At 40.6% G+C, this 7,689-nt stretch overlaps 2 protein-coding genes across 3 annotated transcripts in view; both read left to right on the forward strand.

The window, feature by feature from the left end:
• Positions 1–7,689, forward strand: part of LOC309480895 (E3 ubiquitin-protein ligase TRIM39-like) — a 78,352-nt gene that overhangs the window by 10,681 nt on the left and 59,982 nt on the right. The window lies entirely within an intron of this gene.
• LOC309480963 (uncharacterized protein) overlaps positions 1–7,689 on the forward strand; it is a 76,314-nt gene that overhangs the window by 5,926 nt on the left and 62,699 nt on the right. The gene's annotated exons all lie outside the window — the stretch shown is intronic.

Here is a 7,689-nt window from a genome sequence, read left to right on the forward strand (position 1 = left end):
CAAACACATCCCTTGCTTTAGAACTTTTCAATTTAGAGATTATGTTTTCTACTTCATTTTCTGTAATTATTTGAATATTAAACTTTAAATTTTGAGTTGAGGCATCCATATGGGGGTCGGTGTTGCCAATATTTTGTTGAGAGTCACAAGAATTAAAAAACAATTGTGCAATCTCATCAATGGTACTTTGGAAATAATCATTTAATTTAGTTGCTAGGCTGAGAGGCTCTGATACCAATTCATTGGCAAATTTGAGTTCAAGGTCTTTATCAGCATTGTGCTTACTTTTACCAAGGAGTTTATTAATATTTTCCCAAATTAGCTTACAATTTCCTTTGGCACCATTAATTACAGTCATGAAAAAATTTGCTTTTGCCATTCTCAAAGTTTGTGTGACTTTATTCCTTGCGGATACAAAATTTAATCGATCAGTAATTAATCCAAATTGTAATGATTTTTTAAGTAATTTGTCTCTGAGTGTCATAAGCTGTTTACACTCACTATTGATCCAAGGCAAGGAATAAACTCGTTTCTTTAAATGACCCGCTTTCTGAAACTGGGACAGAACCCCTTTAATAGAGGAGTATAGTAGATCACAACATTTATTAGTGTCATCACAAGATAGTATGCTAGACCAATCAAGATTATTTAGAGCTTCAGTTAAACGTTGTTCTTGGCTCTTTGGAATAAATGTTTGTTTTATATTAATGCTTTTACTGACACTTCTCAATCGTTTTTTAGTCAGCTTTCTAGAAAAGAATATGGCATTGTGGTCAGACAAGCCAGTCAAGAAATTATATGTTTTTATCATTCTATCTAGTTTGTTAGAGAACACCAGGTCTATTAGAGTTTTAGAGCGATTTGTTATTCTAGTGGGATCACTGATCATTTGTGTTAGTCCAAAATTATCTGTAATTTCTTTCAGTTTCTTTCTGTCACTTTTGTTGTCCCAATTTACATTTAAGTCTCCCATTAGAATAACCTCATTATTAAAGTCACAACAACTCAGAAGTGCCTTAAATTGATCATAAAAATCTACTTTTGCTGAAGGTGGGCGATAAAGACATAAAACAGTAAATGACATTTCTGCTGAGAGTGACACTTTAACTCCAACACATTCAATAGTGATTTCATTAGGCCAAATTATTTGTGTACATTTTAAAGAGTCCTTCATATACAGTAACACCCCTCCCCCTTTCCTTGATGCCTATCCTTTCTAAAGACATTGTAGCCTTGTAATGATACCACTGCTTGTGGGGAAGAGGGTTTAAGCCAAGTTTCTGAAAGTCCCAAGAAATCTACATTTGAGTTAATGAGAAGATGCTCCAATTGTTCCCTCTTACGGGCCATACTGCGTATGTTCAGATGGCCACCTAAGAGCCCTTTGTTTTTACACTGTGGATCCCATATAGTCCTGGCTTGATTAAGAGTCTGAAATAACTTACACGATCGATGTTTTTTAAATACAGGGTTCCTCTGTGTACGCATGGGTGTGATGGGTTGTGGTGACATACTGGGCTTAGTTGTAATAGGGTCCTGCAGTGGTGGTGTTAGTCCAGAGAGCTGCTGTAGCCCAGGTAGCAGAGGTGGTGTTATCCCAGGTAGCAGAGGTGGTGTTAGCCCAGGTAGCAGAGGTGGAATTAGCCCAGGAAGCTGCTGTAACCCAGGTAGCAGTGGTGGTATTAGCCCAGGTAGCAGAGGTGGTGTTAGCCCAGGTAGCAGAGGTGGTGTTAGCCCAGGTAGCAGAGGTGGTGTTAGCCCAGGTAGCAGAGGTGGTGTTAGCCCAGGTAGCAGAGGTGGAATTAGCCCAGGAAGCTGCTGTAACCCAGGTAGCAGTGGTGGTATTAGCCCAGGGAGCTGCTGTAGCCCAAGTAGCAGAGGTGGTATTAGCCCAGGGAGCTGCTGTAGCCCAAGTAGCAGAGGTGGTATTAGCCCAGGGAGCTGCTGTAGCCCAAGTAGCAGAGGTGGTGTTAGCCCAGGGAGCTGCTGTAGCCCAAGTAGCAGAGGTGGTGTTAGCCCAGGGAGCTGCTGTAGCCCAAGTAGCAGAGGTGGTGTTAGCCCAGGGAGCTGCTGTAGCCCAAGTAGCAGAGGTGGTGTTAGCCCAGGGAGCTGCTGTAGCCCAAGTAGCAGAGGTGGTGTTAGCCCAGGTAGCAGAGGTGGAATTAGCCCAGGAATCTGCTGTAACCCAGGTAGCAGTGGTGGTATTAGTCCAGGGAGCTGCTGTAGCCCAAATAGCAGAGGTGGTGTTAGCCCAGGGAACAGCTGTGGCTGATGCACCTGACTTAAAACAGGTCCAGGGTTTTGCTCAACATCACCAGCCAGAAGTATTATCATCAAAAGATTCACAACCCCAGGGAATGATCTAGATGCTGTTTGATCAAGTTTACCTGGGGGCGGCCTAGCATGTCCACAATCCAGGATTCTTGCATACAGAAGATGTTGACTCCTCTTTGCAGGGTAGAGAGTTAAGTTATCCATTTTCCTTGGACACGTTAAACTCAAGAGGAGGTAGAAGAACAGGAGAAGACCAGACAAGCATGGCAAATTCCAAGGGTTTTTTATATACTTTTGTGGCAGACACACAGGACCTGCCAAACACTGTGGCTGCACCCTGGCGGCCATCTTGACTAATGGGCGATATGCTAATGGGTTGTTATGGACAATTAAAAATGTGAATATTCACGTTGCACTAGCGATGGACTTTCAGCGAGTTTATTTAAACATTTATTTTTTAAAGAGCCGTTTGTGAGTCAAAAGAGCCGGCTCACGAAAAAGAGCCGAAATGCCCATCACTAGTTATTAGGTGGCCAGTGTTTAACTTTCCCTCCAATAATATTTTGTTTTAATATCGCGGCGACGTATGTATGTGTGCTTACTGGGAACATAATAAAGACACCTGGACTCGGTCGAGACCAAAAGCCATATTTGGCAAGACCAGTAGCCGAGACCGAGACAAGTCCGAGTCCAAATGCCAGCGAGTCCGAGACCATAGAAAAATGGTCTCGAGTCCAAGACCGGACTCGAGTACTACAGTCCTACTTCAGACCAACCCATTTTAGATTTACGTCGGGCGCAAGAGTAATTTATCCCGCCGAGATCCGTCCACAAAGTTTCTTGAGTTTCGCGTTTGATACTTGCGTTTCAGATCGTTATAATAGGGCCCCTTGAGTTTTCTAGCCTGGATGCCAGCCGAACTTAGCCCCGCCCACAACATTTGAGGTCAGGAAGTTCGGTCTGGACTTGATCTGTTGTGGAGCAACTATGCTCGAACCAGAGCTGTTCAGACCAATCAAATGGTCAGGGCGGGCTTTATACGATGATGGACAGATGATCAACAGTAACGTAATCATCCACGTCACCAAAGAGTGCTTGGGTTAAATTCGTTTACAACAAAGATGGCTGCCGCTGGAGAATTGAGATGTGTAGATTCCGACCATCGCGTCTGTTATAGAAGATATTGACAGCACATTCATTTTAAAAGAGGAACAGAGAACCGTGATCAAGGCAAACACACGTCACTTACTCCGTTGCTCTGATTGGTTGTAGGTCTATCCAATTGAGTGCAGAGGCATTTTCTTTCCCGGTTCGGTTGAAAAGCCCCTTAAATAAGCCACTGACTTTTTATTGCTGGTAATGTCATGTACATCTAGCACATTGTACTCTATGTATTAGTGGCTTTAATTAAAATTTACGATAATTGACAATTTTAATGTAGCCTTTCCTATAAGCTCCTCCATGATCTTTATATTCTTCATCAGCTGAGAAAAATAGTTTGTTCCCATTGTTAATTATTCAGTTTTAATTGGAACACAATTCAGTACAGTCCAGTAATAGTTTTATTACTGTTACGACTCACAATGATATTAAAAAGCGTGACTCTATCTGAGTGAAACGCCACACTGACGGCCCGTGAACGGCTTCGCTCCAGTGTGAACGATCATGTAAAACTGATTTCTTTACATGCTAAACTCCTCCGACACAGATTGTGTGCGGCTTCTCTCCAGTGTTCATTCTCAGCTGATTTCAGGAGCATATCTATTTCATGTATGTTTAAGCATGTTTTATCCTCAAGCGAGCTTTCTTTCTTTTCTATGATTTTATCGGCACTAGAATCGTTTCTAGTTTGTTACAAGAATTTCATAAATTCTATGATGAAGACTAATGAATACCCGCTTATAAAAGTCCCAATGTTTAAGTTTTTGCAGTTATTTAAAAAGATTTAACATAAAAAAACAATACTGAAATCTTAGCTCGATAAACCTACAGATTCTCCAAGGTCATGGGTTCGTTTCCCAGGGAAAGCAAGACCTGATAAGAATGTAAATGTTTACCTTGAAATGCAATCTAAGTCGCTTTGGATAAAAGCGTCTGCCAAAAGCATAAATGTAAATGTAAAACAAAAATACAAACAAAACCAAAACTCAAATCTTAGCTCGATAAACCTACAGATTCTTCTCCTCAAAAAACATTGCACTTTACTGTCACCCAATAAGTGAATCTTAAAGGCACAATATGGGATTTTTTCTCCACTAGGGGTCGCTAACCTATTTACAATAACAAAGGCGTAGATTGATGACGCAACATTTGCTATGAATTATGGATTTTGTCGTCAACGTCAAGCCGACCGATCTAATAATGTATATGGATGACTGAATACATCGATGCTTTTATTATGACTGTGATATGAAGCAGTTCGGGATTGCTAAGAGACAGCTATCAGCTCCAAACGCGATGCGAGTCCCGCGGATATAAAAGGAATATGGACATTTCATTCTACCGAACTACACGCAGAATTACTACTCACAGGTCAGTTTATTAGACAAATTAAACTTGAGAGGTAACGCAGCGCTGTTTCACTCGGTCTAACATTACACTATCACACTAAACTGCATTTGAATGTGTTGAAATGTATGTGTTAACGTTAGTTTGTCTGTATGAGACTAGCAGTAAGCTAGCTAGATCAACATTAGAATAACATACAGATCATATTCTAACATTTTATCATTGTTGAACTATATAACCTTGATTAGTTTTATGTAAATGTGCTCACCTGTTTAATAAAGTACATGTAGGAGTTGTCGAAGTCTCGGACGTGGAGCTCTCGTTTATATAGTGTCCATGGGAGCTCTCGACATCTCGAAAACACCGCGCTGATATTGATTCTCGGTTTAGTTCTCCTTTTTTATCCAAAGTCTGCTTGCCATGGTCCATAATGTTTGAACGAAACAACAACAGCGTGCAAATAGACATTGCGAACTACACAGTTGTCCACGTCAGTTTGGTTACTATCAGAGGGCTCTGGTTCATAGCTCTGGTTGCCATGGCAGCACGAGCGGAAACCAGAGACAACACGGATATGACGCCATTGACGGCGACAAAACGGAAATAAAGACACGGTCCGTGTCTTCGAATTAAAATATTAATTTCTCTGGATTTAGAAGTTAATTGGAACTGTCGGGATAATGTAAATACACAACTTTAAAAAATATATAACATTGATATAGTGATTTTTTATATTTTTAAACAAAAAAAAATACATATTGTGCCTTTAAGCAAAGAAAGAGATGCCATGAAATGTGTTTTTATACGTCTCGTTTTACAGTCTGGGAGCGCATTAATTTTAGCACTGCAAATCATCTCACATCTTCTCTAGGAAGTTCTTGGTTTTGTAAAGAAACTCATAGGCATCATTTATATTTGTCTATATTTATTAATTGTATTAATTTTGAAATGTGAGAGATGGCAGAAGGCAGTAGATGTGGCTTGAGTTAGGCAGAATAACACTGATAAAAACGTAAAAAATCATCATGTCCTTTTACGTGCTGTGTCTAGATAACACTAGATAACACTAGATATGTGTTGTTAAATGTCTGCACTTCATAACACAGAGTCAGTTCCCTTGCAGAACTGCAGTAGCTTAAAATAATTATCACAAATAAAAAGTGCACATGTTAAAAGGGGACTGAGAACTTTTGAAGCTACAATAAAAAAATAAAAAAATCACACGTTTTAGCTTTTTTTTTTTTTATTGTTGTCTTTGACTCAAGTGAAACCATCTTTCTTGTTACAGGTTCTGTAATTACAAATGTAAAATATTATGAAAAAGTAATAAAATGAAGAAACATACCTGAATGAATAAAATTATCATCATCGCTCTGTTCTTCCTCAGCTGTGGTTTCTCTCCTCATCTTCAGTGGCGTCTGCAGCATCTGCTGTTCTCCAGCGTTACAGTCTGAACCCAGAGACTGTGCAGGTTTGATCGGTGGATCCATGACTGTCACACAAACACACACACACACACACACACACACACACACACACACACACACACACACACACACACTCTCTCCTGAGCGTCAGTGTAACAGAGTAAAGTGAGTCCTGTGTGTCTCTGGATCTCTGTGTGTTCAGAGAGTTGATCTCTGAGGCTCCACTGAATCCTGTCCATCAGTCACACACACACACACACACACACACTCTCCTGAGCGTCAGTGTAACAGAGTAAAGTGAGTCCTGTGTGTCTCTGGATCTCTGTGTGTTCAGAGAGTTGATCTCTGACGCTCCACTGAATCCTGTCCATCAGTCACACACACACACACACACACACACACACACACACACACACACACACACACACACACACACACACACACACACACACACACACTCTCCTGAGTGTCAGTGTAACAGAGTAAAGTGAGTCCTGTGTGTCTCTGGATCTCTGTGTGTTCAGAGAGTTGATCTCTGACGCTCCACTGAATCCTGTCCATCAGTTACACACACACACACACACACACACACACACACACACACACACACACACACACACACACACACACACACTCTCCTGAGTGTCAGTGTAACAGAGTAAAGTGAGTCCTGTGTGTCTCTGGATCTCTGTGTGTGTTCAGAGAGTTGATCTCTGACGCTCCGCTGAATCCTGTCCATCAGTCACACACACACACTCAAACCTCTTCCAGCTCCTGAGGAACACATAATCACAGCGACATTCAATTTATATAACAACTGTTCCTCTAAAGGAGACTATTTTAAAGAATAATAAACTGTAAGCAGACTGGATGTAACATTTTTTCTAAATCACATATTTATTGCAGTCAGAATTTGCAGTCATATCAAGATATTTGAATTGTGAGAATTGAATCAATGAATCAATTTGATTAGTTCATTACTCAGCAGAAAGAAAGAAAAAAGAGGGAAAGACAAACAAACACAGAGTTTCAGGTAATTCAGGTATTTAAGGATGAAGTGAATCTTTATCATGTACAAACCTCTCAATCCCTTCGGTTTCTGGTTTCTCTCCATCATCATTACCTCCAGTGACGCCTTCTCTTTCTTCAGCCGACAGATTTCTGTGATGAAACTATCAATATCCATCATATATTATCTCCATTTAACAGGTTTACATTTTAAACATGATATTCTCAAACTTTTACTGGTTTCTTCTGAAATTGTGAGCACTGTGTGAACTCCTTTCAAAAGTGAGCTGCTGCTGCTTCCTCGTTTACAGTGGATAAACTACTAAACAGTGCATTAGCGCCACCTCTTGGCAGTATATGGACCAGAAAACACGCTTCATCTCTTCATATCCACACTGAGCCTCACACACCATATCCAGAGCAAACAACAAGCACTGCACACTATAGCGACTGTCAGCATATTTACTTAGAT

Source organism: Leuciscus leuciscus (genome assembly GCF_965113295.1).
Source record: "Leuciscus leuciscus genome assembly, chromosome: 18".
NCBI lineage: Eukaryota > Metazoa > Chordata > Actinopteri > Cypriniformes > Leuciscidae > Leuciscus > Leuciscus leuciscus.